Source organism: Protopterus annectens, chromosome 4.part0, assembly GCF_019279795.1.
Source record: "Protopterus annectens isolate FY-2018-M chromosome 4.part0, PAN1.0, whole genome shotgun sequence".
Taxonomy (NCBI): Eukaryota; Metazoa; Chordata; order Ceratodontiformes; family Protopteridae; genus Protopterus; species Protopterus annectens.
Window position 1 is genome coordinate 1550761510 of NC_056733.1, and position 7500 is coordinate 1550769009.

Here is a 7500-nt window from a genome sequence, read left to right on the forward strand (position 1 = left end):
CTATATGCACTCTCGGATAAACACCATCCTCATATGTGCCACTCACACTTTAACCCTACATAAACTGTGTCATGACACAGTGTGGTCCAATGTCTGTCTGTGGTATGGGACACATGCATCTTAGGCCCTACTTACCTGTGAGCTGATAGGGTACCATACACTAGAGCAGCATGTAACATCAGATAGAACAGGACCAAGAACAATGGGATCTACCAGTCTGTGCACAGGCCTAGGTACGTATTCGCAATACACATACTGTCGACAATCACCATAAGTACACCTACCCCAGTACTGTACACACAACTGCAGGATGCCCAGGTTATGTCCTCAGAAATAACCCCTAGTTTACATTACGTGTCTAGCAGTCTGATATCTGACTGGCTTGTTATCAGGTATGATGTCAATAAATAATGGTGTACAGAACATATGCACCTCTTACTGCATGACATATGTACAAAGGTTGAAAGACTTGTGGCTGGAGCCACAAACACTGGGCCAATATTGACATGTTGCTGTGCTACCCTCATGCAATTACTGCTGTAACAGGGTTTGTTGTGACATATATTCTATGAGGGATATGAAGTTATTAACTTTCATGGCTATCACCATGTACTGATTGTAATCCTCAGGCTCTGCTTCTGCAGTTTTAAGATAGGTGATTTGTGAGTAACACAAGAAACTCAAGACTCTAAACACTACCCAGTCTGCAGATAGCCATACAGGTGGGAGTTTCCTCAAACAAATAACACTGTTATGACAGGTATTACAACATGTAGACCAACCATATCCACACACACCCTGTTAAACCAACATTACTCCAGATGCAGAAGAGCAACACTTACATTCTGTAGTCATGTATGGCACATCCCCCTCCTGTTTGTTGGCCTGTCTTCACAGTGTATGTTGTTAGAGGTAAATCCCAATACCATCTGTGATGCTGTTTGCCAAACACCGACATGAGGTCCTGCTTACCGTGAATGAAAATGCCCAACACCCACTTGATGTTCCAAGATATTGGAGTATGTTTCCATGCAATTGGCTATGGGAATGTTACCACAGCTGTTCCACATGCAATTAGCTAGAGGGAGACTGCAATTCATGCAGAGGCCATCAGCTGATCATAAGCATCACTTACAAAACACAAGCTGCTGCCTAAGCAGAGTAGGTGTACTTCTCCACATCTACCAGAGAGGGAGTGAGAGAGACAGAGACAAAGTAAGACAGGGAGGGGAAGGGAGAGTAAAACCTAAGCATGTTTTTGTCACCTTACCAGTATGGGATTTCAAACCCCTGACTGACTATGTATTGCTATCACATGTTTATGCAGTTTTTGCATGTGCCAGAGCATACATGTTGAGGAGCTGTTCAAAGGTATGTCTGATGGTGAGTGACATCTGCAACAGTGATATAGCAGCGATAAGGTAGGTGTAGTACACGTGCCTGTCCACATGAACAGGTGTCAATGTCGAAACAGCCACACTCTCTCAGGGACTCACACACATTAACACAGTTGGTAGGGTCAGAAATGGACTTCCTAACTACCTAGTTTGCCACAATACAGTAATACGCAGGTATGACATGCACCATAGAGGTTATCAGGATGATATATGGGCAAAGAGTATGTAAAGGTGTCTGACATCAGACGGCATGCTTCAGTTGGCCAATGTGAGATGTAGTGAGTGTGAATGGGGTCGTAATCATTATACTCCATACACACAGACACAGGGTGCCAGTACTGACATGCATGCATGCATTGCTTCACAGGTGTGTAGTGGTTGACTGTGCCAGAAGGCTGTACAATGCTAGGTGAAGGGTATACCTTGGCATCAGGCCACATGACAATGGTCTGCAGTGTGACTCAGGGGTGTAGTGTCTGGATTGGCACACACAGGTGGGTATTGTATTCACCATCCACTCATCTGGGTTACTATTGTGGGTGGCCAGTGCTGTGCAAGGCTTGCCATGTATGCGTTCTATTGTCCATGACATGAACGGTGTCTGGGATGTGCATACATCCCTCATGCATGTTCTGTGACATGTGGAACTGTACCTGGGGTATCTGGGCCATGTTATGTACACATATTGTTATCATCAGATGAGCCATTCCTGGCCTCATGTGGTGGGAACTGGCAATGGACACCAGGTTGACCCTTCACCTACATTGACAGCATGATACAGATATTCCCTGGTGTCAGTGGCATCTATCCATACAGGGCATGTGTTTAAGGCATGGCAAGTTCTTTGTGGGATACATTTGATGGCACTACAGTTGTTCCAGGTGTCCAATGGGGAACATAGTGAAGGCACACTGTCTGCAATTATGTGTCTGTTGTAGTGATGGGACAGGGTGCCATGCCCTCTGTATTCCACTGCAATCACACCATGGTTACTGTCTGTGGGCAATATGCAGGGAACTACCAACAAAGCAGTTGTTGCCTAGCCAAATGTGTTTGTGTATGAGACATGGTTTGAGTGTGTTCTCTAGGTAATACAAGGGTTGCCTAATTTGTTCGCCACACCTTGATGTCACATCTAGGGGTATGGATTGTCAAGCCCAGCCTCTCTGCTTTTTGACATCTGTTATCCTTGTAAGGTGGACACTGTGATATAGGCCCACCATATAAGAAATTTGCAAAAAACACTCCACAGTGAGTCCAGTTGTTACACACTCACAGCAACCTCCACACAGGATATGAATGACAAACACACAGAGTCTCACAGTTGCCATGTCTAGGATCAGAACACCTACTTAACTAGTACATCACACTACAACATTAGACAGTTATAGCACATGCCACGGAGATTACTGGGTTACTTGTTCCCCAAAGGTGCATTTCAAGGTGAATGACATCAGCAGGCTTGCCAAATAAGGGCAATGGAGGTTGTATTGATTGTGAATGGCCTCAAAATCATTGCTCCCTACAGGGGCAAACAAACACACACAAACATCCACACTTGCCATGTCTGGGAATAGAAACCCCACCTTACTAGTACATCACACTACTGCATTACGCAGTTATAGCACATGCCACAGAGATTACTGGGCTTCTCCTTCCCCAAAGTTGTATTTCAAGGTGAATGACATCAGCAGGCTTGCCAAAGAAGGGCAATGGAGGCTGTATTGACTGTGAATGACCTCAAAAGCATTGCTTCCTAAACAAACATCCACACTTGCCATGTCTGGGAATAGAACCTTTACCAAACTAGTATATAACACTACAACACTATGCTGTTATAGGATGCACTATGGAGATTACTGGGTACTTTTTCCCAAAAGGTGTATTTCAAAGTGATTGACATCAGCAACCTTGCCAAGGTTGGACAATAGAAGGTGTAGTTCATAGGTTCATAGGGCCATACGTTGATGCTAGGCTATCACCTCTAGGGCCTATACATGCCTAGACATGACATTTCTCTGGCTATGACTTCCCACAATATACACTTCCCTGCACCCCTGTGTAGCAGGGCAGCTGACATGATCCCTGGGGTAAATGTCCCATCTCCCATTCAATTGTCCAGGTTCCTTTTGAACAGGGCCAAAGGGGCACTCTGCTTGACATGTGTGGGCAGTCTATTCCAGAGTCTGGGAGTCTCTGGGTTAGAAACACATCCCTCCTGCATGTATTGTTCATTGTGATGACAGGATTTGGATCCCTGGAGCATGTGGCTGTGAGGGTTTGGAATTCTCTAAGTGTAGCATTTCCAACAGTTGTGGGTTTGACATGGCATGTTATGTTAAGCAGAGATCACCTCTGAGAACACAGTACATGACAGAGTACTGCTGGCTGATTTTCAGATGGTCAGCATAGGTCATCTGGTTTAGGCTGTGGTCATTTATTGAGGTATGTCTGCAGCCTCTCTACTTGTTGCAGATGTCTTGTGAGGTGCATACGGAACAGGCCATTGTAGTCTGTACTGGGTTTACCGAGAGATGCCTACAGTGGGACAGTGGGCTCCTTTTCCTGGATGTAAAGCCCTTAGTGGGAGGTGTGCCACATAGGTGGGTTTCCTGACTGTTGTGGTGATGTGGTTATCAAAGAAGACACCACTGTCCACCTGTGTCCCTAAGTCTGTTATCACACTTTAGGTGTTTAGTGTACTGCCACCTATGTGGTACTTCACATGTACATGTCCCTTCCCAATGGGCATAGCTATATATTTCTTGGCATTGATATTGAGGCCATAGCTCAGGCACCAAGCACGTCTTTCTGTAAGGCCCTTCTGTAGAATATCCACATCATGTTGGGATTCAATATAGGCTCCCAGTGTGCAGCAATCTGCATCCTTTGTTTGCTGGTGTCCCTTACTGTTGGACCGTACATCAGAGCAGTAGATGCCGAACAAGGGCGTTGCCAGGACTGAACCCTAAGGTACTCCAACTGTCACTTGTCTAAGGCTCGGGTTGGTTGTCACCTGTATTTACAGAGTTGGTTGTGTCAGTACAGCAGTTGGCAGCCCATCAGCTAACATTGGGATTAATGGCCAGCATGATATGTTTATCTATGATTCAAGACTGGGGGATGATTTCAAAGGGCTTAGCAAGGTCCAGATAGGCTGTGTGAACCACCTTACCCTCATCCATGGCTCTGGAGACGGATTCACAGTTGTCATTCAGGTTGAGGTGACATGATTGGCCCTTCACAAACCAAACCTGGTTAGGGTCCAGTGTTTGCAGGTTGCCAATGTCTTTGTTTTAATTTCCATGATAATACATTCCATGGCCTTGCAGAGCAGGCATGTCATACTGCTGGGGCTGTAGTTCCCAGCATCCAAGATGGATCCCCCTTGTGGACTGTGACAACTGTAGCTGTGAGCCACACAGTGGGCATGAAGCCTGAGGTGTGGCTATAATTAGACTTGGCACGTAGGTGAGGTGCAAGGGCAGTTTGAAGCTCATGTAGTACACAGCCCAGGATGTTGACTGGTCCCCATGGCTGCTGTTGTCATAGCTCTGTAGAGTGTGGTTTTTACTTATGTGGCCGTTATTACTAGCATATGGCAATCTATCCGTGTTGAGATGGGCCCTTTGGCGGTTTGGAGGGGGTGCAGTTGGCACTGAATCAATCTGCCAGGATATTGGCAATATCCCTGGGAGGAGTAGATTTAGTACCATCCTTTTGCAGCTCACAGCAGTTCTGAGCATTGCCATTTAGATTTGTCACATAGCTATGGAATGGCTTGCAGTTGTCTTGGGTATATGTGGCTATATTATGTTCTTAACTAGCCTTGGTGGATGTTATGAGGGGACTCTGCCTTCTACTGTAGCTGGTACAGGAATATTTTGCATCATAGAAATTCCCCCATATCTGCACAGGTTTCCTCCTTTTGTTGTGCAGTATGTTTATGGCAGGGGGCCACCACTTTGGCATCATTTTCTTGGATGGGGATCATCTTGTTTCACTATTAGATGGAGCAATTCATATACGAGTGGATGTGCCCATACAGTGCCTTCATGTATGATTCAGCAGTTGCCCTTTCAGTTCCCTTCTGCATGGGTGTCATGATATTAGTCACATCTGACATGTGCAGTATGACATTGGCTTTGGAGATGTGTGTTACAGAGGTGTCCTTACTGGGATGTAGGGGAGGGATGTTGATGTTAAGGGTGATTAGCTCATGGGCATACCTGACCACAACTGGCGTGACCATAGGTGTGGAGCATTGATGTCCCATGTTGGTAATGACCAGGTCTGGGATAAGTGAGCCCCTGGTGGGACTATGGGTTACATGATCTAGGGCATTGGGAATTATAATTTCCAAGAACCGTTGGGCACACGTGTTAGTACACAAGTAGCTTATCAGTTAATGGCAGGATAGAGTAACTCACCCAGTATTAGGGTATTTGCTTATATCATAATATTTTGCAGTATCTTTCAAAGGCTGTAGTCGGTATCATGGGGCATGGTGGGGGATCTGTAGCAAGCTATACAGTTTGGAATGAGTCTAACCTACTGTTAGTTGCACCAGGGGTATTTCAGACACATTTTGTTGGGCAAGTAGCCTGGTGGTGTGAATATCCCTGGTGAATATGGACATTCCTCCACCTTTATTGTTTTGGTCCTGGTTTGGTACCAAACAGGTGTGGTGAGAGTTGTACCTGGTATTGCAGGGGTACTCTTTGGAGGCTTGGATTAGGTCTCTGTTACTGCACAGTTATCAATGTTCTCCATTTGTAGGTGTGCATAGTGACTGTGAGTGGCCAAAAAAATTGCTTCCTACACACACACACACACAGTTTCACAGTTGCCATGTCTGGACATAGAATTCCAACCAAACTAGTATATCACACTACAGCAATATGCAGTTATAGGACGTGCCATGGAGATTACTGGGCTATTCCTTCCCCAAGGTGCATTTCAAAGTGAATGACATCAGTAGGCTTGCCAAATTAGGGCATTTGATATTGTAGTGCATGTGACTCCCCTAAAAAGCATTGATCCCTACAGACACACACAACACACATGCAACACACACACACACACACACACACACACACACACACATGCAACGCACACATAACACACGCAACACACACACACACACGCACACACACACACACACACACACACACACACACACACACACACACACACACACACACACACACACACACACACACACACACACACACACAAAACCACACACTTGCCACATCTGGGATTAGAACTCCTACCTGACTAGTATATCACACTACAGCATTATGCAGTTATAGGGCACGCCATGGAGATTATTAGGCCACTATTTCCCCAAATGTGCATTTCAAGGTGAAGACGTCAACAGGCTTGCCATAGTAGGCAATGGAGAGTGCAGTTTGTGCGCATGGGCCATAACCCATTCATCTAGAGGCAGACACACCACATACAGGGTTATATTCCACAGGTACATGTATACAACTGCTAGATGGGTATTGACTTGTACAGTCATGTTGCACAGTTAGCACTAGCACCACAGACACTAAAATGCTGGGGGATTCCAGAGGCATATGTCTACAATGATTGACATTTGCACATCATGTGGTTTTAGCCAATTGGATATGTGCTGGGTGGGACAGGCCTCATGATGGAAGGCTTTGTCACTGTCACTCTCTTCCACACATCTTTGTATGTGTACTTTTGGCCTATTATAGTGAGTTGTCCTTGGATATATGTGTGTATTCCTTTCCAATGTGTGTGCAAAGCATGATTGGTGTGTAATGAGGAGTGTATGCACTAACATCTGTGGCTGTCAGATATGTATGGTCCACTGTTGTTGCCAGACATGGGCTTCATTTCTTTGTGTGTGTGTGAGCATGCCCAGTATGACCTTTCAGTAGTTTGTTGTCTGACATGGCTTTCATTTCTCTAAAGTGTGGGAGCATACCCAGTATGACTTTCTGTATTGAATGTGTGAATCCATTCCAGGTTGATTGTACTCCAGTGCAGGCATTTGTGTTCTACACCTACAGGTAGCAAACTGTTTCTGCAGGATATCTGCAGATCAGTTGACAATATGGGGTCAAAA